At 46.9% G+C, this 23,942-nt stretch overlaps 1 protein-coding gene across 6 annotated transcripts in view; it reads right to left on the bottom strand.

Annotated features, from left to right (window-relative positions):
• ELP2 (elongator acetyltransferase complex subunit 2) overlaps nucleotides 1–23,942 on the bottom strand; it is a 1,268,509-nt gene that overhangs the window by 1,215,138 nt on the left and 29,429 nt on the right. The gene's annotated exons all lie outside the window — the stretch shown is intronic.

The following is a 23,942-nucleotide window of genomic DNA, read 5'->3' as shown; positions in this document are numbered from 1 at the left end:
CAATCCATGTTTTAAACTGCAGGAAAACTTGGAAACAACGATTTTTTAAAGTCTGCAAATCCATAACGAACTACAGCTCCCATGAGCCTTCCAACATTAGTCCTTTCACTATGTCCAGTCCAGGTATGATAGCCAGTCCCTTCTCGACCTTCCTCCTCTTTCTTCGCTGCTCACGCAGCAGTCAGTTAAGTGGAATTTTCTCTCTTGTTTATGAAATGTACTTGCCCGTCTGAGGTCTGACGGGGGTGTTTATTTGGGCTCTGTTACTGTTTATGTGCCTTTTTCCCTGCAGAGCCCCAGCAGCGGGAGCGTCCTTGCTCCTTTCGCGGTGTTTGTCCCGACAGTGGTGCGGTGTTGATAGCGCCCGCCAGAGGGCGCCCGTACGTCTCGCCTGCTCCTCGGCGCGCTTCCCTTCACTCTGAGGAGACGCGCGGAGGAGCCGGCCTGCAACGGAGCTTTGCCCTCTCCACCTCTTGATGCCCGGTGCTCCGGGTCTGTATCTGGCCCGGGATTTTGTGTGTTGACGCCCTGCGGGGTCTGTACTTAGCGGCGGAGACCGCGTAAATCGCCGACTGGCGCATGCACGTTTGAAAACGTTTCTGTGTGGTTCAACGCGCAGTAAGGGCCCGGTCCCGGTGTGGAGGGTCAGCGCGTTTGGGGGCTCTAACGTGTGGCCTACCTTGCCAGTGTGTCCCTGGCCCAAAAAGTTATTGCAGTCCAAGTTGTCTGCCCGTATCTGATTCACTGACGCCCTCTGTGGGGAGGGTCTAGTGCTTAGTGCAGTTTTGCCACAGTTGCTCGTTATTTAGCTTAACAGCCATGGAGCAGGGGGATTATTTTGAGGAACCCCACTCCTACTTACAGGATGAGGAGTTTTACCAGGCAGTCGACAGCTCTATCTATCGCTGTGTGACTGAGGTGGTGGGTCCCATGGAGGACCGGTTGTCTGCGCGCATTGTAGAAGAATGCGCACCACTTTCGGACCCTGAACCTTCTGTGGTTTCGGAGACCGCACCTCCGTCTCCGGGGCTGGACTCCCCTGATACTGATGACGACGGGGAATCGGTCCGCTCTTGGCGTCCCTCGGGCTCGCCACTGAGTTGCCCCGGGACAGTTCCGGCATGTTGGACCTGGATGAGATTATGCATCCGCGGTCCGCTGCCTGGACGCCGGGGGACACGGTGGCAAAGTTCGTGGCAGGTCGCCTGCGTAAGCCTTTAGAAAAAGACGCAAGGGGTTGCCTACGAGGGGAGTGTCCGAGACCCACTTTGGAGGGTAAGGTGGCCCTGACGCCCGAGTTAGACGCAAAGATGGCCACCTTCCTCGCCAAATTTATGAAGGATCCACGTAAGGGCATCGACCGTTCCTGGCGGTCATGCCAGGATAAATTGTTGGACGCAGTGGGGCCCGCCACGAAGATCCTCGACATGGCGGAGGAGGCGAAAGCCAATGGCACGGTTATTTCCCCTGAGGTCTTGTCCAATTGGGCGCAGAGGGTAATCATCTTTTTGGGGAACGCCAACTGCGCCCTGTCCACCGAACGTCGGAGATCCCTGCTTATCAAGCTGGACCCGAAGTTAGGCGATTTGGCTTCTTCGGAAGCGGGGGCGGTCGCCCAGGGCAGCCTCTTTGGCGAGCCTTTCATTAAAGAGCTCGGCAAATTTGTGTCCACGTTCACTTCGCTGGACAAAGCGCAGTCCAGCATTAAGCGTGTGTTCCAACAACGTTTTTCCCAAGGGGCCGGTCGGGGCAGCAAGCCAACAGTAGAGGGCAAGGCTCCGGCAGAGGCCAATACCAGACCTCAGCGAACTTCAATAACTTTTACCACACGAGAGGGCAACGCTTCAGCGGTCGAGGCTACCGCAAGAACCCTGGACCCAATACTTCCAACGGTAAGTGTACGGTCTTCGGACCCGGTTCTCACGAGGAGTGGGCATCGCTCACTGCAGACGCCTGGGTTTTGCAAACCGTGCAGGGGTTCCACATAGACTTCTACGACCGGCCATTTCAGGTGTGCCCTCCGCGGCCGATCATTTTCTCCGAGTCCGACGCGCGCTTGATAGACGAAGAGGTCTCGGAGTTACTCCAGAAAGGGGCCATTCGCCTATCAACGTGACATCCCGCTGGTTTCCTCAGCAATGTCTTCCTGGTAGACAAGACGGATGGGGGCAAACGTCCGGTAATCAACATCAAGGAGTTCAACAGTTGGTTGGTTTACCATCACTTCAAAATGGAGGGGATTCACCTCCTTCGGGATGTGCTCCTACCGCGGGACTGGATGGTGAGGTTCGATCTAAAGGACGCTTATTTGGTGGTACCCATCCATCCTCCCCATCGACGTTTCCTTCAATTTTGCTGGAAGGAGAGAGTGTTCGAATTCACTGCCCTTCCCTTCGGTCTTTCCTCGGCCCCTTGGCGCTTCATGAAAGTGCTACACCCGGTGGTGGAGTTCCTGCGGGGACAGGGTATTCGGATGATCGTCTACCTGGACGATATTCTCTTGATGGGCCAGTGCCCGGTGACCGTAAATGGTCAGCTCCAGCAGGCGGTCCAGCTTCTCCAAAGGCTGGGTTTCATCATCAACGAATCCAAGTCGGTTCTGGTTCCATGTCAGAAAATTACCTTTCTAGGTTTTGTCATAGACTCCGTCGGAGCCTCCCTCAGTCTTCACTCGAAGAAGATAGCCAAGATCAGGCATACGTTACGGCAGACGATTTCCAAAGACCGGACTTCTCTGCGACAGGTAGCCAGACTGGTGGGACTTCTGTCACCCTCCATTCAGGCAATTTTCCCAGGACCGTTGCACTACAGAGCGCTCCAGCGCCTCAAGGCCCAACACCTCCGACGGGGCATGTCCTACGACCAGATGTTACCCCTCTCGGAGGACGTGAAGGAAGAGATGTCCTGGTGGCTCTCACACATGGAGGCCTGGAATGGTCGGGCGATCTTCGGGTCGATCCCGGATCATGTTATAGAGTCCGATGCCAGCAGATCCGGATGGGGTGCCCGTTGCGGGGAGTTCTCCACCGGCGGCGCTTGGTCATCCGACGAACAACAGTTGCATATAAACTGTTTGGAGCTTCTAGCAGGATCCTTCGCGGTCCGCTGTTGGACCAAAGATTCTGTGAAATCCTGGGTTCTTTTGAAGATGGACAATGTCTCGGCGGTTCGATACGTCAACCACCTAGGAGGCCCCCGCTCCAGAGCTCTAGCAGACTTGGCAAAAGAGTTCTGGGACTATTGCCTTTCGCATCACATATCTGTGACGGCAGAGTACTTACCGGGTCAGGCCAATCATGTGGCGGACTGGCACTCAAGGCACCTGAGGGATGCCAGTCAGTGGATGTTGAACATCCCGGTTTTCCAGTGGCTGAATGCCCGCTGGGGTCCGTTTTCGGTGGATCTCTTTGCGTCCCGACTGGACCACCAGCTTCCGAGATTTTTCAGTTGGAGGCCGGATCCACTCGCGGAGGCCACGGACGCTTTCCTCCAAGATTGGAGCCAGGAGAGGCCTTACGCATTTCCTTAGTTCTCAATGATAGTACGGACGGCGCCGTCAGGAAGTGGAGATGGTGTTGGTTACGCCACTCTGGAGGTCTCAAGTCTGGTTTCCAGTTCTTCTGGAACTTTCTTGGGATTTTCCAATCCTACTCCCCAGTTTCCTCACCTCTTGCTAAATCCAGATCGGGAAACTCCTCCTCTCATCATGCAGGGCTCTCTCCACCTCATGGCATGGAGGCTTTCCGGAAACGTTGGTCACTCCGGGCCTTTCGGGATCGGCTGAGGGCCTGCTCTCCAAAGCCTGGGCTGATAGCACGGCAAAGCACTACAAATCCGCTTGGCTTAAATGGATGCGTTGGTGTCTTCGAAGGGACCTGAATCCCGTGGTCGCAGGACTCGTTCCGATCTTGAATTTTCTAGCCGAGTTGGCAACTAAGGGCCTAGCCTATAGGACGATTAACGCAATGCGTTCCGCAATCTCAGCGGGTCATCAGCCTGTGGAGGGTTCCCCATTGGGGGAACATCCTTTTGTTTGCAGGCTCTTGCGGGGGGTTTGTCTCTCCTTACCTCCGGAACCCCGATATTCAGTCCTTTGGGACGTAAATGTGGTCCTGAACCTATTCCTGTCCTGGCAGGCTAACGCTTATTTGTCTTTGAAGGAACTTTCAGCTAAATTAGCTATGCTGCTGTGTTTGGTTTCTTGCCGACGTGTGTCGGATGTACGCGCCTTAGACGTGTCGGCGCGAGTCTTTTCCCCGGACGGGGTTACTTTTACAGTAAGACGTCGCACAAAGTCTGCGTCATGCACGATCTCGTACCCAGCCTTTGTGGACACTGCCAAGTTGTGCGTTGTGCAATGTTTGAAGGCTTATGAGGACATGACGTTGGATATTAGCCCTCCGGGCGAACAACAATTACTAATTGCCTTGCGAAAACCACACAGAGCAGTCTCTTCCCCCACTATTGCAAGGTGGGTGCGTTGGGTCATGCAGGAGGCAGGCATTGATACCAAACGTTTTGGAGCTCACTCTGCCAGGGGAGCCATGGCTTCTAAGGCGTTTTCGGTGGGGGCTCGTTTGGAGGATTTAATGCGAGCAGCAGATTGGTCCTCGGATTCCACGTTTAAGAGGTTTTATTTTAAACCGGTGGTGGATTTGCCTCAATTGGTGGTGAGTAAGCTTTGAACTAGCATAATCCGAAGCCTCCAGTCCTGACATAGAATTGAAATTTGCCTAGCTTACGTAACAGTAAGTTTCAATTCTATTAAGGACACGGAGGCGAGGATTATCCCACCCTGGAGTTCGGAGTTGCGAACCCACCCGTATCTCAGTAAGTAAACTGTTTTCCATCTATGCGTTGTACATGCTCTAATGCCAAGTTCTTGATGATGTCCTCAGTTTGCATGCGATCAGTGGAGTTGTCGATGCTTCTCTTACGCTGTCGTTTTTTCTGATAGGGAATGACGGTTCCAAACAGGACTAATGCGGAATGTGCGTAACCATCACGAAAAAAGAGGAGGAAGGTCGAGAAGGGACTGGCTATCATACCTGGACTGGACATAGTGAAAAGACTAATGTTGGAAGGCTCATGGGAGCTGTAGTTCGTTCTGGATTTGCAGACTTTAAAAAATCGTTGTTTCCAAGTTTTCCTGCAGTTTAAAACATGGATTGCAGCTTTTTTAAGGCTGCTGTGTTTTCTGTATTTGTAATAAAGCGAAGGAAGAAAAGCATAATCCTCGTCTCCGTGTCCTTAATAGAATTGAAACTTACCGTTACGTAAGCTAGGCAAATTTCGATTCTCACCCAATCCCCTTCAACGAAATTGTGCGTTTTGACCTTCCATTTCTTATTGTACCAACACATGGTCTTATTTTGCTTCTCTTCAACTCTTCTAGCAGTATCATGTACACATTCCTTAGTATCCAATTTATCTTGACACTTATTCTTAAACCACCATGGACAAATTTTAGACGCAGGATCTCTTCCCTTTAGTAACTTGAAAGGGCTAAGTTCAGTTGTCGAATGAGGCGTAATCCGATAAACCCACAATCTTCTTAATTCATTCATCCATTCTCCACGTGTATTAGTAACATCTGTAATATAAGACTTCAACACCCTATTAAACCGTTCTACCTGTCCGTTTTCGTGTGGTTCGTACAATGATGTGCACTTGTGTATAATACCATGTCCCTTTAAGAAATTCTCCATCTCTATTGATTTCAACTGGACACCATTATCTGTAACCAAGACAGAAGGACAACCCTCACGAGCAAAAGTTTCTTTAAAAAAAATGATTACCGCATTGGTGGTGGCACTAGATACAAACTTTACTTCTGGCCATTTTGAGTGGAAATCAATCAACACTAATGCATACCGTGAATTCTCTGGTAAGTTCTTGAATGGCCCCGAAATATCAAAGGCCAACTTTTGCCACGGCATTTCTGTGAATACCTGTGAATGATAACAATTGATCCCTGTTGATAGGTGATGGTGCTTTGAGACCCTCTGGGTGAGTAGTGCGCTATATAAATGCTTTGATTGATTGATTGATTGATTGCTTTAACTATAGCAAAGAGTGTGTCCTAAATATTCTACAGTATGTTGAAAAAGTTTGCATTTATGAGCTTTTAATGTGAGACCATGACTCTCTAATCTTTTGCATACCTCATACAAATGACCCACATCCTCATTTTTATTCCTTGAGAAAATCAAAATGTCATCCTGAAAGCATTTGACATATTCGTCCAAATCTCTAAAAATTAAAAACATAACTCTTTGAAAAACTAACGCTGCTGACGCCATGCCAAAAGGCATCCTTGTATACTGATGTAAACCAAAAGGCGTGATAAACGCCGTGAGTTTTTTAGATTCCTCCTTAAGTTCTATTTGGTGATATGCCGAACGTAAATCCAGTGTAGAAAAGATTTTGGCTCCTTCAAACATTGACACAACCTCATTAATATTTGGCAACGGGTGACAATCTATGACTATATTGGAGTTGAGAGCCCTAAGATCAACACACACCCTTAACTTTTTATCAGGTTTGCGGACCAAAACTATGGGACAAACCCACTCAGCAGATTCAATGGTTTCAATGATACCCTCATCTGATAATTCTTTCAACATATCTTTCAGTTCTTGTCTTACACTAATAGGTACACCCCTTATTTTTTGCTTTACCGGCGTGGCATTTTCTTTCAGAACAATTTTGTGTGAAAAACTCTTCAATTTTCCTAACTTGTCACAAAAAACATTTTTGAAAGAGTTTATGAGTTTCTGTTCCTCATCATCATTCTTGACATCATCATCAACAGTAGCAACTTGACAATATAGTGCATCATCACATAACATAACTGGTTCTTTTGCTCTAGGATTTAATATAATGCCTAACTTATATTGGTCACGCCATCCTAGTACATTAACACCTTTTTTTGCAATGTACAGTTTAATGTCAGCACATCTGTGCTTGAAATGAATGGAAACTTGAAAAAATCCTTCAACCTCAATTTGATTCCCTTCAAAACTAACAGCCTTAATATCAGATTGTACTAAATTACCTAAGCACAAATGTTTGTTCAACTTCTCTAGAAAATATTGTTGAGTAATGATAGTCCAAGGCGAACCTGAGTCTACCATCAAAGTTATGTTAACCTGACAAATTTCAAAATCACTTGTCCTTCTGAACCTAAACAGTGAAGAAAAATACTTTTTTTTCTTTCCGCCCCCATGCGTTCCCCATCTATAGCTTTCATATAGGTAATGAATTCTTCCTTCCATCTCGCCCATGGCATGGGAGGATCACCTTTTGTTTGTAAAAATGTTGCTGGGGGGTCAAACTGCATGTTTATAAAAGAGAATAAAAGATTAAATGTGATAAGAGAACTAAATATATATAAATATTAAAGAAACTTATTTGTATATACAGCTAAAATGTAGAATGTGGTTAATAATGAGTGTTATTCCACAACATAAGCTTATTAATTGAAGACAGTCTTGAAACGTTGTAAAATATAAATACTACATATAAATCAGACGACGATATAGTCTGTGGCAATAATATTGTGTTAAAGTTTAAATACCACAATTAGTTTGTCGAAATGTAATCTGTGGCACAGTTTATGTAATTAATGCATAGCTCCGTTATCGGCAAGATGTTTTCAGTAGTTGCCGTGGTGATAAGATGGCCGCCGATGATGTCATGCACCGCGTTCAACGTGATGATGAACAGACGTGATTGACGCTTGTAACATGAATGACGCTTGTAAACAAGGATCGAGGCAGGAGAGGCGGCTCGGCTCGCAGTAAAAGATCGAAGCAGCAGTGACGTCGATAGAGCTTAACTTCGCATGAGTGAGCTTTGAAAAATGCAATCTTAGATAAAGAATAACTTGAAGCGCTGAAACAGTTTAAATTCCACAAGAAGAGGGCAAAATTAATAAAAAATATTTTCGTGAGTAAAAGAGTTAAGTTGTACTGCAACGAGAGCAGTAATTAAATTATATTTCCTTTAGTTTTCTTTAAAATACGATCAAATCCATAAATAACAGTATGCAGATCTTTTCAGGGTAATAAGTAAGTACAGCAGCCGCAGGTGCTATCAGTGCACATTCATCATAAATTTAAAGGGTTACTGCCGCTGGTGCTATCAAGGCACAAAAGTAATAGTTGATGTAAATCCTCAAACACTCCGTACCTGTGCTAGTAAATGACAGGAGCGTAGATTGGTTCTTTCCCTCGTAGCCAAAATTTGTTGAAATCACACAGGAATCAATGTAGGTTAAATTGTAGATTTAATCTCCAGCACAGCATTTACAACTCTTCTGCTTCAGGTCCATATAAGAACTCCCTTCAGCCTTTTACACCTTCTAGAATCCAGAACCATATTAGAATCATAACATGGTCTGGAGGCAGGCATCTGAAGAACCTCATGATGTCATGCAAGCAGATATAAATAAATATATAGAAAACAAGATACAGAATGTAACAGTGTGCCAATTCTTTGGTACTGCACAACATTGGTTTAAGTTTGGGCCCATGGTCCCCTTTTATACTTTAAAATTTAAACACGTAGTTTTCTTTCCATTGAAAAGATAATTTTGTTTTGTGCGCAGGACTCCTATTAATTTATTTTAGCTCAGCAGCGCCACATGTCCTTCGCTGCACAGAACCGCACTTGGAGACGCAGTGGTTTCGTGCAGCAACAACTTGCAGATTCCGGCATGCTGTTTTCTAGGACCTGAATGATTAAAGTACAGGCTTCCCTCGCAACACCTGAGAGCCGGAGTCTTGGCCTGGGGCTGTGACTGTTGGGCTTGGGTGGTGTCTGATAGCAGCGCACAGGACACAGGACACAGCCTGACTCAGGCCATAGTACTGCCATTGAAATCCAGAGAGCAGGAGGGGCTTTCCATCAAGCGATTTCAAGGTACGTTATTGGGACTGCTGTCGCTTTTTTAGAAAATACTATCTAAAAAGCTGGATTTCACCTAACCTTGATTTATGAGTGGGGCCGGAAGGGCGAGGCAAGCTGATTTATACGTCGAGCATAGCGCAGCGCGCATGCACTGCTCTATGGGAGGCTGCTTGTGAGCACTCTAAACTTCTCTGTGGGGGGCTGACTCCTCCCACACATTGGATTGGCCTTTGCGTGTGTCTTTCAATAATGAAATCACGCAAATGGCCAAAGGCAGGTGCATGTCCCACCTCCTTTCCAATGTTTACTTCCACAGCGTTTTGCTCTCGGGAGCTAGCAGCAACGCTGAGGGTGGCAGTTGCATTCCCGTCGTGGATCAGGTTACTAATTGAACAGAACGCGCCGCTGTGCTTTTTTTTTCAAATGCTTGTTTTATTTGCCTTGTTTGTGTTCTCGGATTGTTGTGTTCTTCGGCTGTTTGAACCAAACACACGTATCCAATGTTATTTTTAACTTTTAAACACAGTTTGCCAAGATTTTTTTAAGTTAACGTGTAAATATAGCTCAAACTCGACCTGAAGGCTATCAGAGCGCTGAGTTGCGTTCCACACGGACTCGTTCATTTTGTTAGGCAGGGGAGAATAAGTCATTTGCCCGTTCACACTCATATCTGCCTTGGCAGGATGAAAGGTGAGGTCAGGGTGACTGGTTCATAATTGCACAGATTTCTTGGATGGGCGGAGTTGCCAGAGAGATGATTCACGTTTCAGACCAGTGTGGGCACAAATCTGTTTTTACCTTAATATGGGTTACAGAAGGGGCCGGTTTTTGCAGCTGAACCCGCACCTCACGCAGCCAGCAGTGCATTTCTCCTGGAGCCCTGCACACGTTGAAGCTTGCACGCTCGCTCTTCGGGGTATGTGTGTGTGCGCTAAAGTGAACTTTCATTTTGATTCCTCTAACAATTTCCGACCAGGGTGTGCCTGCTGCTGCAGGAGAAAGTACAAGCCATAGCTAAAACAGCAAATAATATAATAACATAGTGTGTATTTGTAAAGCGCACCTTTGCCCTCACACTCTTATCTACCTTGGAAGGATGAAACGTGCATTTAGGGTGACTGGTTTAGAATCGCACAGATTTCTTGGATGGGCGGAGTTGCCAGAGAAACGATTCCTGTTTTAGACCAGCACAGACAAAAATCTCCTTTTACCTTAACATGGGTTACAGAAGGGGCCAATTTTTGCAGCTGAACCCGCACCTCACGAAGGCAGCAGTGCATTTCTTCTGGGGCCCTTCACACGCTGGAGCTAGCACGCTCGCTCATCGGGGTATGTGTGTGTGCGCTAAAGTGAACTTTTACTTGGGTTCCTCTAACAGTTTGCGACCAGGGTGTGCCTGCTTGCTCTACAACATACCTTAAAAACCTTGCCAATACCACTAGCTAAACCCTTAGAATGTCCCAAAGGTGAGACCTACTGGCTATGCCAATGCTTGTTGTATTGGTCTCTAATCATTATGCTTTACTTACAAACATGACTCGTCTTGAAAACAGAAAAGTGTACGGTAATGTTCTGTGTTATTACAGTTAGTGCACTTGCAAGGAAAAGATGATAAGCATTATTTATTTTGGTGTGTCTCATAGAGTAGTAGCTGACAGACTAAAAAAAAAAAGTAGAATGTCGTTCTGTGTTATTTTTAACAGTTAATGCACTTGCTAGGAAAAGATAAGTATTGGTTTTCTGTGAAACATGGCAAAAAAAAAAGAATCCTTATTTATCTTTTCATAGCAAGGGCACTAACTGCATTTTGTAATGTTTCACTTCAAATGGGAAGCCTGGATTGTAGATGCAGATGGGAAATGGTAAACATCTCAGTAAACTGTTAACAAATGGGCGACTTCTTCAGAATTGCTACCTGAAACTACCAGATTACACAGCATTAGAGGGGGAACAATGTACGAGTTGCTTGACCTTTAGTAGCTCACAATGATGTTTACTGGTCAGAAACTGCTCTCACTACAAATAAGCATTTGCAATGCAATTGGTCTCGCCTTTGGGACCTTCTTTGTATTTAGCTATTCAGCACATTAGCCTGGGTGCTGAAACACCTACTGTTCTTTCACATGGAGGGAAAGTAAGCACCAATCTGCGACCAGGTATGGTAACACATGGAGAGAAATATTGCCTTTTAGCGGGAAATGGTATAGTCCAAAGCTGTTTTTAATATAAAATCAGGGCCTTCATTGGTCATATCACTGAAAATACAAGATTTTAAAAAAGATTATTGTCTATGGGTGCTTGGGAATAACAATTTCTATGAACTGGAATCCAGAGGATGCTAAAGTGATTCTGGTATTTTACTCTGCTGGTCGTTTTCTATCAAGAAAGTTAAATAGAGGCAGTTGCCAGAAAAATTAAAAAAAGAAAGCCCCTCAGCAGATAGCAATTCTGGTATTTTACTGACCACTACTGGTCATTTTCTATCAAGACAGTTAACTAGAGGCATTTAAACAAGCAAAAAGCAATTCTGGTATTTTACTGACCTCTACTGGTCGTTTTCTAGCAAGACAGTTAAATAGAGACAGTTAAACAGAAAAAAAGTCCCTACGCGGAAGCAGACAAGTTGTAGGGCTGACCTCCACAGCCCACAAAGTACAATCAGATATAAGTATATACTAAAGTGTATACAAGAGGTCTCAAATGCTAGACCTAACAAGCATTTGCAATGCAATAGGTCTCGCATTTACACGAGTTTGAGTTATTGAATTTGCAAATGACAATGCCTTTTATTTGTTTTAAAAACAAAAAAAGGCGATGTCAATAGCTCAAACTCGCATAAATGCGAGACCTATTGCATTGCAAATGCTTTTTCTCTCTTTTGCTGAGGGTCAAACAATGAGGAGGTGGAAAATATGTGCCGGGGCCCCAAAGTGCCACTGGTGCCCGAGAGGGGTCAGGCAGAGAGCAGGGGGGAAAGGAAGCAGAAACTTATCAAGAATGAGGGGAAGGAAAAAGAAGCCTAGGGTGGTGGAAAGACATGCGGTGAAATCAAGACTTGCTGCATTGGGACTTGGCAAGAAAAAGAAGCCTAGGGTGGTGGGAGAAGGACATGCGTTGAAATCGGGACTTGCTGCATTGGGACATGGCAGCGCCCGGGGCGGGCTCTGGTGAAAAGCTTTAGACCTCTGCACCGATTTGTTTATGCATACATTAACGCCACGACTACAGTAGCTTACCACTACCATACCCAAGATAAAAGGAGCTTTTTGGCCCTGTGCGAGATTCTTTACTCTGCAGCAGTGGCTTGGGTTCACAGAAAAGTAATATTGACAGGAGTAGTATTAATGAATTTTTTTATTATATACAACGCTATCACAGTTACTAAGCGCTATAAATAGCTGCTAGTAATGATACTTGATACCACAAAGAACTCTAAAAGGTAAGTCCTTCACTGCAGCTAGCACACATCAAGTCCCCTCAAGAAGGAGCACAGCATAGACTAAGTGCTCATTCATTACTTGGCCTCTCGCTGACACTTAACTCATCAACTCATCAGAGTGGGCTTGACTCTGGGATTGAGTCTGATGTCTAAATGAAGTGCTCCCGCGCCTGCCGCAGATCAGGGAGCGTGCTTTCTTATGAAGGGTAATCAAAGACTTGTTACTTAAAGGCTGTCAGACAGGTCTGTTTATAATGAGGGAGTGCCAAGACTGTCGGTTTGCCTAGGGAGTGATCCCAGTTACTGACCTCACCCGCTTAGGCGCTTACCTCCTTTGAGGGGTCCCCCTGTAGGTGGGTGTCCGATCTTGTATCGGCCAGCGAGAAGTTACTTGCTAGACGCCACTTACGATGACTTAAGTGCTTTGCCATAATTATTTAGTAAGAGATGCGAAGGCTCATTATGGTACGATGGGGAGCAGTGTTCATAAGTGATGAGGAAGGGGGTGCATATCTGATCAGGGAGTGGTGGAAGTCGCTGATCGAGTACAGTGTACATGAAATGAGTGTCCAACTCCTGCCGATTTGGTATCGAGACTACGAAGAAAAGTACATTTGAGCAGAGGACACAGTGTCCAACTCATATAAGAATTGCAGATCCATAACTGTGGTCTTTGCGTTCAGTACCACACGAGCCCTTGCGTGGTGGCCACCGGAGCACTTTAATGAGCCGGTGCTCAGAGGCATTGCAACGGTCATGAGCGGGTGTTTGGAAGGTACCCCAGACTCTCCTCCGCCGGTACTCGTACCGCTGCCTCCTCAACTTGCTCAGCACACTGCAGAGGTCCAGATTCCAGGAGTGATGGTGTCCATCTGGACCTTCACTTCATCGGGATGTGTCCATGTTACCCCTGCGTGGTGCCCTGCACCTGGATATGGTTCCAGATAGTGCTGGGTAGAGCTCACTGGGGAGGCCTAGTCTGCACACCCTGGTCTCTGGTAAAGGTGCAGAAGTAGTCTGGCCCGGTCGGTGTCGCTGGCTCGTGGAGTGTCCGTTCCAGCCTGATCCTTGGCGGTCCAGTTATGCCGCTCTAGCTTGTGCATCCAGGATAGGAAGCGGACACTGAGGGTCTGCAGCAAATGACTGAGCCCAAGTCATCCCTCAGTGCAGAGGGCATCAGTGAAGGGGGCGCAACCAGCAAAGGCCCACGGGCAGGGGCAGCCATGCCTCAGGTCATGTCTCTGAACAGCAACAAGCTCATTACATGGCCTCCATGGGGAGCACGCTGGGCCGGTGCAGCTTACGATGCTTGGCGAGAGGGGTAGGGATCTGAGGTATGCCGTCCCAATAGGCAAAAATAAACGCCATGACCATGAAGACACCGCATCCGGTTAAAAACAAGCTAGTTAGTTTTTCCAATGTTTCTAAAGCATTGATTAAAACAAGACGTGAGCGAAACCGAAACCTGTTGTGGGGCGGGACTTCCGTCTTCAAAAGCCCGCGCCCACGGAGTGGCTGGCCCAGAGAGGAGCAGTGGTGACACGGGAGGCTGCAGAGTCTGGAGTGGCGCCGATACGGTGAGTGGGGTTAGTTGTACGAAGGGGGGGTGTCTCTGTATGTGTGCGTGTCCGCTCGTGTGTGTGTGGTGGTGTCTGTATGTGTGCGTTCGTGTGTGTGGGGGCGGGGGCGGGGGGGAGTTGTGGTGTGTGTCTCTGTATGTGTGCTCTCGTGGGTGTGCGTGCGTGTAGGTGCGCTCGTGTGTGTTCTGTGTGTGTGTGTGTGTGTGTGCGCGTGCGAAAGCAGGGGGAGGTGTGGCTGTGTGTGTGTGTTGGAGGCTAAAGGGAAGAAGATGGTGAACGCGCACACGACCTATCGGATTACGGCAGGCTGCGCGTGCACATCTCTTGTCTCCTCTTGCCTCGTAAAAAAGCTTCTATAGGCCTCGCTGCGACATCGCTTCGCGATACGTCGCAGGGCGAGACCTAAAAAGGTTGGAAACATCTGCTTTAGAGCAAGTGTAAAGAGTAGGGGATGCATCAAATTTCAACCGGTCAAACGTTCAAAATTCCCAGATAAAATAATTTTTTAACTCAAACCTGTTAGTAGAATACACTCCTCCACCCCATACGAAAACTGTGTTAAAGTGTAAATAAGCAACAGAGAATCTCTATTTAATTAAGTTTAATTTGAACAATGGATTTGTTAATGTAAGGAAAGTGAATATATGACTTTACCACAAATACAAATACTTCGCATGGCATTACCACGCGAATTTTACTTCGCAAGTGGCTGTAACACGCAGCTTTTTAGAACGCAAGTTCTAAACTCGCATTTCAAAAACGTTACGTTCACCAGCTCTTACTTCCATCCTCCATCGAAATATGCGTTAAAACACGTCTACCAAAACTAAAAAAGGACTTCAATTATGACGTAATCGCCACGTCTTCGGTGCGGCTCTTTTCTTTTTTTTTTAATGACACTTTAGTGCGTTTTTTCATTGTATGTAGCCTGCTCGTTTGTTTTTTTTATGGGGGGGAGACCCCCCAACCCCCCAAGGCCACGCAGAACTTACATGCTGGACGACCAAAAGGAATGCCACTTGCGTGGTAAAGACGGTCGTTGAAGGCTCCCTCGTTGAAGAGACGTTTGCGGGGTAAGTGGATCGTTGAAAACGTCATGCGTGGAAAAGACTTCGTTGTAAATGATGTTTCCCGAGGAAAGTAAAACAAACACTGCAAATATGACTTAATTGAATTACTTGACAGACACGGTCTATTCCAGTTTTACGTTTTGCCATAGGGGAAAATTATGGTCGAAGTATGGAAGATATTTGGCCAATGGAATTACATTTACAGGTGTTCTAGGCCTTCCTACTGTGGTGACACTCTACCCACATAACAAACAGCCCCTAGTCTCCCTTCTAACCACAACCCTGCACATGCCCTACTTCCAAAGTGGCATAAACTAATGGACAAACCACAAGCCCTGAACAGATTTGAGTGAGTGGCTGCATTTGAATCCTCCCTCTTTTCAACCTGATCCTTTTAGCGCACCTCTCCCTGTCATGGTGACTCCCTCCCTGCATAATTCACAGCTACTGGTCTTGGGTCATGCTTCCTCGTATTCGTCTTCATATTGCTCAGCTCCTGTGATAGGACTACATCCAACATGCTTTGGTCCCGAGGGGAACGGTGGTACTCTCTTCTGTCTTCACCCTCTCCATCCCCCAAAAAGTTCAAGCGTACGTCCCCTGCTATCAGGATCTGCATAGCTCCAGTTTTAACTGAGAACAGACCTGGGTAGCAGGTGAAATGGGTTGTATGACCTAACCGGGAAGCCTTTAAAAGGAAGTGAAACACAAGTAATACAGCACACGCGTTGGTTCATGTGTAAACAGGGCTATGTCAAAATACTTTGTGTTCCTAGTTGGTATATTCTCTTTTGTTTGTAATATTTCTTTATTTTCACCATTATACGCCTGTTTCACTCCAGTATTAATCATAGTTTTAACAATCTCTCATCAAAACCTATCGAAAACATATTTACTGCACCCAATTCACCCCTCTGCAAAACGTTTGAGAAGACAATTAGAAGAACAACATTATATATCAATGTTTTCCTATTTCCCCCACTGACTAGTGGAAACAATTAATTGTTATAAAACACACAACATGTTACCCCCAAGGATATAACCATGTTCTCTAATGTTTATTTCAGAAAAGGACGTCAAATGGTCTAATCTTTGAGGGCCTGGATGCAGGAGCTGCTCCCAAATAATATTGAAGTGACTCAGATCATCATTCAGATAGCATACCTATTTCTGGGTGCCACTCCTCCAACATCCATACAGTAGGCCGCTGCCAAAGTCTCAAAATACAAATTTTGGCTGCCACCTGAAAAAAACCTACCAGACCCAAATATTTCTTAAAACTGGACATCTCAGGGAGTCTAGGGTGGTGTGCTTCGCATGCATCCCACGTCATTTTCTTACGACAATGCCCTGCAAACCTCAAACTATGACTAAAAACCAGAAGTGTTCCTCCTAAGGGGGCAGAGGGGTATTGACCTGTTACTTGGATCCGCCACTCTCCATGAAAACAAATCAGTCTACAGTTTGCATTTAAGTTTTTAAGTGGATATATAAGAGTACTGTTTGGCTGGTATTCGTACAATTGAAAGACAGGGCTGCACCTACTTGTATTGCTAAAGAAGAGGGTGTGGCTGATGTCCCGGCAATCTTCAGGCTGTGAAATTAAAGTCCGCATGACAGATTGACCGGTCTCTGGACTCGGCCAGCCTGACATGCCTTCTTAAGGACTGTGAGTTTGAATCCATGGTGTGTTGAGGGTGGGAGCAGCAAATGTAGCTCTCCTTGCTTCGCTCGGGCACTAGGTTGCTTGGTCCTGCTAATCCCAACGCAGCTACCATGCTATTTAATATAACAAGCATTTGCAATGCAATAGGTCTCGCATTAGGAAAGTTTGAGCTATTGGTCTTGTAAATGACAATTATTTCATTTGTGTGTTGGTTTTGAAAATAGCTAAATTAATAGCTTTGTCATTTACAATGCCAATAGTTATAACTTTCGCAAATGTGACACCTATAGCATTTGTAATGCAACATGTTTTGTATTTACGTGACTTAGATGTATTGACATTACAAATAACAATGGCTTTTAATTTTTTTAAATAATTAATACTTAAATAAAAGTGATTGTAATTTATAATGGCAATAGCTTAAACTTTTGTAAATAACTTTTGTGAAGATTATGTTCAGTGTATTTTATTGTGACGAAAATCCAAGAAGTGAAATATTAACATCTTTTTGTGACATTTGTAATAAAGCTTGAAACATTGAGAGAACATATTTGAACCAGTTTTTGAATGGTTCCACATATTGATGCTTTGATGGCGCGGAGTGATGTTATGGTGGCGACGAGTGATGCTGTGGCGTTCAGTGATGCTGTGGTAGCGCATAGTGATGTTGTGGTGCCCCTGAGTGATGCTGTGGTGGCCCTGAGTGATGCTGTGGTGGCCCTGAGTGATGCTGTGGTGGCCCTGAGTGATGCTGTGGTGGCCGTGAGTGATGCTGTGGAGGCCGTGAGTGATGCTGTGGAGGCCGTGAGTGATGCTGTGGAGGCCGTGAGTGATGCTGTGGAGGCCGTGAGTGATGCTGTGGAGGCCGTGACTGATGCTGTGGAGGCCCTGAGTGATGCTGTGGAGGCCCTGAGTGATGCTGTGGAGGCCCTGAGTGATGCTGTGGAGGCCCTGAGTGATGCTGTGGAGGCCCTGAGTGATGCTGTGGAGGCCCTGAGTGATGCTGTGGAGGCCCTGATGTGGAGGCCCTGAGTGATGCTGTGGAGGCCCTGGGTGATGCTGTGGAGGCCCTGAGTGATGCTGTGGAGGCCCTGAGTGATGCTGTGGAGGCCCTGAGTGATGCTGTGGAGGCCCTGAGTGATACTTTGGAGGCCCTGAGTGATGCTGTGGAGGCCCCGAGTGATGATGTGGAGGCCCTGCGTGATGCTGTGGATGCCCTGAGTGATGCTGTGGAGGCCCTGAGTGATGCTGTGGTAGCGCATAATGATGCTGTGGTAGCGCATAGTGATGCTGTGGTGTTCGAGAGTGATGCTGTAGTGTTCCAGAGTGATGCTGTGGTGGTGCTGAGTGGTGCTGTGGTGGTGCTGAGTGGTGCTGTGGTGGTGCTGAGTGGTGCTGTGGTGGTGCTGAGTGGTGCTGTGGTGGTGCTGAGTGATAATGTGGTAGTGCTGAGTGATAATGTGGTGGTGCTGAGTGATAATGTGGTGGTGCTGAGTGGTGCTGGGGTGGTGCTGAGTGATGCTGGGGTGGCGCTGAGTGATGCTGTGGTGGTGCTGAGTGGTGCTGTGGTGGTGCAGAGTGATGCTGTGGTGGTGCTGAGTGGTACTGTGGTGGTGCTGAGTGATAATGTGGTGGTGCTGAGTGATAATGTGGTGGTGCTGAGTGGTGCTGTGGTGGTGCTGAGTGGTGCTGAGTGATGCTGGGGTTGTGCTGAGTGATGCTGGGGTTGTGCTGAGTGATGCTGTGGTGGTGCTGAGTGATGCTGTGGTGGTGCCGAGTGGTGCTGTGGTGTTGCTGAGTAATTTTGTGGTGGTGTTGAGTGGTGCTGTGATGGTGCTGAGTGATGCTGTGGTGATGCTGAGTGTTGCTGTGGTGGTGTTGAGTAATAATGTGGTGGTGCTGAGTGATAATGTGGTGGTGATGAGTGGTGCTGTGGTGGTGCTGAGTGATGCTGTGGTGGGGCTGAGTGGTACTGTGGTGGTGCTGAGTGATAATGTGGTGGTGCTGAGTGATAATGTGGTGGTGCTGAGTGATAATGTGGTGGTGCTGAGTGGTGCTGTGGTGGTGCTGAGTGGTGCTGAGTGATGCTGGGTTTGTGCTGAGTGATGCTGTGGTGGTGCTGAGTGGTGCTGAGTGGTGCTGTGGTGGTGCTGAGTAATGCTGTGGTGGTGCTGAGTAATGCTGTGGTGGTGCTGAGTGGTGCTGTGATGGTGCTGAGTGATGCTGTGGTGGTGCTGAGTGATAATGTGGTGGTGCTGAGTGGTGCTGTGGTGGAGCTTAGTGGTGCTGTGGTGGTTCTGAGTGATAATGTGGTGGTGCTGAGTGGTGCTGTGGTGGTGCTGAGTGGTGATGTGGTGTTGCAGAGTAATGCTGTGGTGGTGCTGAATGGTGCTGTGATGGTGCTGAGTGATGCTGTGGTGGTGCTGAGTGTTGCTGTGGTGGTGCTGAGTGATAATGTGGTGGTGCTGAGTGATAATGTGGTGGTGCTGAGTGATAATGTGGTGGTGATGTGGTGATGCAGAGGGCAGAAAGGCACAAACAACGAGTCTAACAGAGGGCAGAAGGGCAGAAAAACAAGGGAAAAACGAACATACAGAGGGCAGAAGGGCACAAAAAACGAGTCTAACAGGGGGCAGAAAGGCACAAAAAACGAGTCTAACAGGGCAGAAAGGCACGAAAACTGAGTCTAACAGAGAGCACAAAGGCACAAACAAGAATGGAGAGAAAAAACGTGCGACCGACTGCGAAAGAACGTTGCTGGTTTTTGCCAGTAGTTGCATCACTGTACATAAACACCAAAAAGTGCTCACTCAAACAAGAACTCGATCGTAACATTCTTGCTAATGAGCACACACAGTAACCGTGTGCCAGCTGCGCGTGCAAATCAGGCACTGAGCGGTGTTCGTGCCCGTAGGCACTTCTCAGCAGACAGGCAGATACATGACTTAATAAGGAACTGCTCTTAATGAGTCGTTGTTACATGCTACTTTTGTTCGTGTGCATTACATGATAGCTAAAAACCGAGATCGGGGGAAATTTATATTCGCCCTTTCCTGCTTTCCTATTGCCAATACAGTTATAGGACACCGCGGAACCCGTTTTTAAAGTGACACAATGCGCAGGGCGGTAAAAACTGTTTTCACCCTCCTTCCTTTTGCTCCTCCCCCTTGTCCATGGCGGGGCTGCAAGCCTGAAAGTGACAAAGTCGGTATTGGACTGGAGCACTGGCTGCAACAGGAGTTGAGGTAGCGCCGTGCGTTTGTGCTGCGGCAGAGCTTGTGAGAGCTGCCCCACACTGTACATAAACACCAAAAAGTGCTCACTCAAACAAGAACCCGATCGTAACATTCTTGCTAATGAGCACACACAGTAACCGTGTGCCAGCAGCGCGTGTAAATCAGGCACTGAGCGGTGTTCGTGCCCGTAGGCACTTCTCAGCAGACAGGCAGATAGATGACTTAATAAGGAACTGCTCTTAATGAGTCGTTGTTACATGCTACTTTTGTTCCTGTGCATTACATGATAGCTAAAAACCTAGATCGGGGGTAATTTATGTTCGCCCTTTCCTGCTTTCCTATTGCCAATACAGTTATAGGACACCGCGTGACCAGTTTTTTAAGTGACAAAATGCGCAGGGCGGTAAAAAATGTTGTCACCCTCCTTCCTTTTGCTCCTCTCCCTTGTCCATGGCGGGGCTGCAAGCCTGAAAGTGACAAAGTCGGGTATTGGGCTGGAGCACTGGCTGCAACAGGAGTTGACGTAGCGCCGTGCGGGTGTGCTGCGGCAGAGCTTGTGGGAGCTGCCTCAATATAGGGAAAACAAGAAAGGGTGGGCAGGGGATAAAAGGCAAGAAATGGCAAATGAAAGGCAAGAAAGGGTGGGAGGGCGGTAAATGAACGGCAAGCAATGGTGGGAGGGCAAGAAATTAAACAAGTAAAAAAAAAAAAAGTACACTGGGAGGGGGGAGGAGAAACGCAAGAGACGGCCTGGCGGCCGTCAAAGTGAAAGTACAGCCGGTCGGCCGTGGGCAGTGAATAAATTAGGGGAGGAGAAACGCCTGAGGCAGAGCGCACGCTGGGTGATGCCTGTGGGAGGGAGGCTGGTGGCTTTGATGTGCACGCACTTTTTAGGTCAATGCGCTTGCGCATTGAGCTTGCTTTTCACGGGCACAGCATCAAATCGCCCGATGGTTAAGCTCTGGTTAAGCCCCAAAATCTCTTGCAAGCTCAATGTGCAAGCGCATTGACAGGCGAGACCTAATAAACATCATACAAGCTGGTTCAGCATTGGCTCTTTGCACAAAGCAACCTTTCCAAGCATGCTTGAGAAATGTGGAGCAAAACAGCATGGAAACGGAATAGCACATTTAAGCTGTGGCTTTATTTTGGAATACACAATGATCTGAGAAATTACTTTATTTTCTACTGGGGCTTTCTTCCTTCAGCCACTGTGTACTAGTAAGGAAGATTCCTACATAGAGGGCCGTGCAGTCGAGCTCTGTGTGTCCTGTGCAGGCTTTTGTTTGCTTGCCTCAGTTTATTGCTTCATTAAAGTGGCCTTACAGACAAGGAGGCTGCAGCCACAGTATTAAGGATGCACAAAGGTGTTTTAAATAGCGGACACAGATTGTCCTAATTACAAAATAACTACATGTAAAACAGCCACGTTGAGAAATCCCTTTTGTATTAATGTGTCAACATCTTATCAACAAAGGCAACAGGCAGCAGGGTTAACGGCAACTGCACTACCTAGGCTGGTCACGAGAAGTACTTTAGACTTGTATTGTCCACCTCAAATGGCCAGCTGCCACATGACCACAAATGAATACAGACAAAGAAGGTCAATGAGAGGCAAAAAACACTATAATCAAATTACAGTGTACACAAAGCAAAGTTAATTTAACAGACGTTGTGGGTTTTGTTGCATGTCATTATTTTTCGCAAGTCCTTTGTACACATGTAGAAACAGCCAACGCGTTTCACCCTTAACAAGGGCCTCTTCAGGGCTGTAATTTCATGCAACAGAAAACTTTTTTTAGAAACCACTCATTAAAGAGATTTTGATTCTTATTAAACAGACAAAAGTAGTAGAGAAAAAAGGGAAAGTGAACCTGGACACACAGCGCAAAAGTCACGAAAGAGGAAGGAACCACCATGCTAGGTGTGATTCTTGTGAAAAGTCAAAGGGTTGTGAAGTAAAGAGAGAATCTGTAGAGAGAACCCATGACCCTAAGGTCAAAGGAAGAAAGCAGGCAAAGACTAAAGGCCAACGAAAAAATGATGTGTTCCCATGCTAGAGTCAACACCCATAGGCAGCTCTGTGTGAAGAAATTATAAAAACTCCTAACCTTCTGCTTCCCAAAGAAAAAGTAACTAGGTTCGTTTGCCAATAGATTGACTCCAGCAATAAGAATGCCAGCAATATGTCCTTCTTGTTGGATGTGGTCTCCAGAAATGAGGCTTAGATGTAAGAAGATGTTATAAGCTATATGGTAACTCACTACCACAAATACTGACCTTCATTGGAAGAATTGCGTTAGAGGCAGTGAGTAGTGCTCTACCAACTCCCTGTCACCATTACAGTGGGTGAAAAAACAAAGGAACCTTAGGCCGATAATGTGTACCCTTGTGTCCTCAGTCCAATTGTAATATACGTGGCCTTCAAATGGCAGAGAAGTAATTCACATGGCATTGATAAGCCTCCAGTGTATTCTTTAAGGGTACCTACGGGTAAGGTGAAAGGAAACGTGAACCCCTACTGTGAAGTTGGAAATCTATTGGTTCAAAAAGGGTACTATTGGCTATTAGAGTAAGAGGAGTACCCCTCTGCTGGTCGAACTTAGAGGTGTCGAAAGGGGGAAAAGTCCCATCAGGTAAGCAAGTATTGTACCCCAGAACACGAGTTTCTGTGTGTAATCCCACGCCGTACCCCGGCGGAATTTCCAATATGGCGGCGGAGTCGGGCCGCAAGGAAAACGAGCACAGCGCTCTAGCCTCGCAGGAGGACGTGACGCGGAAACAGAAAATGCGGGGCCGGGAGAAGGAGGAAAGTGTGGAGGAAGTCTGGAAGATGTCGTGGGAGGAGAGAGGCCAAGAGAGAGCAGAGTCGGACCAGAAAGCGGAGGAGGTGATGCCGGCGCTGCAGGAGGAACGTCGAGACGCCAGAGAAGTACCTCGCAGGGCAGAAGCAGAGGACGAGACGAAGACCGAGAGATTAGCACAGGAAGGCACTGTCATCAAGTCCAACTGTCCCAGAGGAGAAGAAAGCGGTGTGACTCCACCGGCCACGATCCTGGAGGGCCGTGGCTTAAGGGTCACCTATCATCCCCTCCTCTGACTGAGACGGGAAGGAGCAGGAAACCATTGTTCAGGAGCTGGAAAGAGAGCAGCTATCCCAGTGTACAGTGAGGAAACTGACACTACCGAACCTGGACTTGCTCTTTCTATTTGAGAACTACACCAACACCCCCCCCCCCCCCAAACTATCTTGACTACTTCTGTGTAATCTTACCGGATTCAAATAAACAATAACCCTTCCCGTTTGAGAGTCATATATGATCCAGTGACCACAAGTGGTGTCAGAAGTGGGATCAGTCATTTAAAACTCACCATGAACCAACCCATTACCATGGAGTCTACGGTCACTCAACTGGCAGAAGGCCAAAGACATTTCAAACTAGTCCTATAGCAACAAAACCAGAATGCTCAAAAAGAGAGAGAGGCATTTTAAAACGCTCTCAAAGAGTAGGCGACTATCCTGACGACTAATCAGCAAATACAGGACACTCCCATTTTGCGCCTAACAGACACCATTTCCTTGGCTCGAGTGCATCCAGATATCCCTTGTTTGGTGTTACAGAGGTTTCAAGAAGGGGAGGTCCTTGACAATTTTTTTGTGAATTTTGAAAGAGTAGCGAAAACTGCTACTTGGCCTCAGGAAAGATGGGGCAACTACATAGCACCCCTCCTGTCAAGCGAATTACAGGCCGCATACCAAGCCGCTAACCTAGCAGGACTTACTCCATATCCTGAAATCAAGAAAATCATCCTTGAAAGGCTAGGACATGATACAGAGTATTATAGGACCAAGTTTCATAAGAAAAAATGGACAGCAGAGGATAACCCTAGGGCTCTATTCTTGTATTAGGGATCTGGGGGAGAGGTGGTTACAACCCGGTGCATCCCCTATAGAAGAGGTTGTAGATAAAGTGTATCTGGAGCAATACCTGGAAGCTTTACCCAGTAATAGAAGCTTGTGGATAAAACAACATCCCC

Source organism: Lissotriton vulgaris, chromosome 4_1 (assembly GCF_964263255.1).
Source record: "Lissotriton vulgaris chromosome 4_1, aLisVul1.2, whole genome shotgun sequence".
In the NCBI taxonomy this organism is placed as follows: domain Eukaryota; kingdom Metazoa; phylum Chordata; class Amphibia; order Caudata; family Salamandridae; genus Lissotriton; species Lissotriton vulgaris.
Note: the sequence above shows the minus strand (reverse complement) of the source record. Positions and strands in the feature narration are given on the sequence as shown.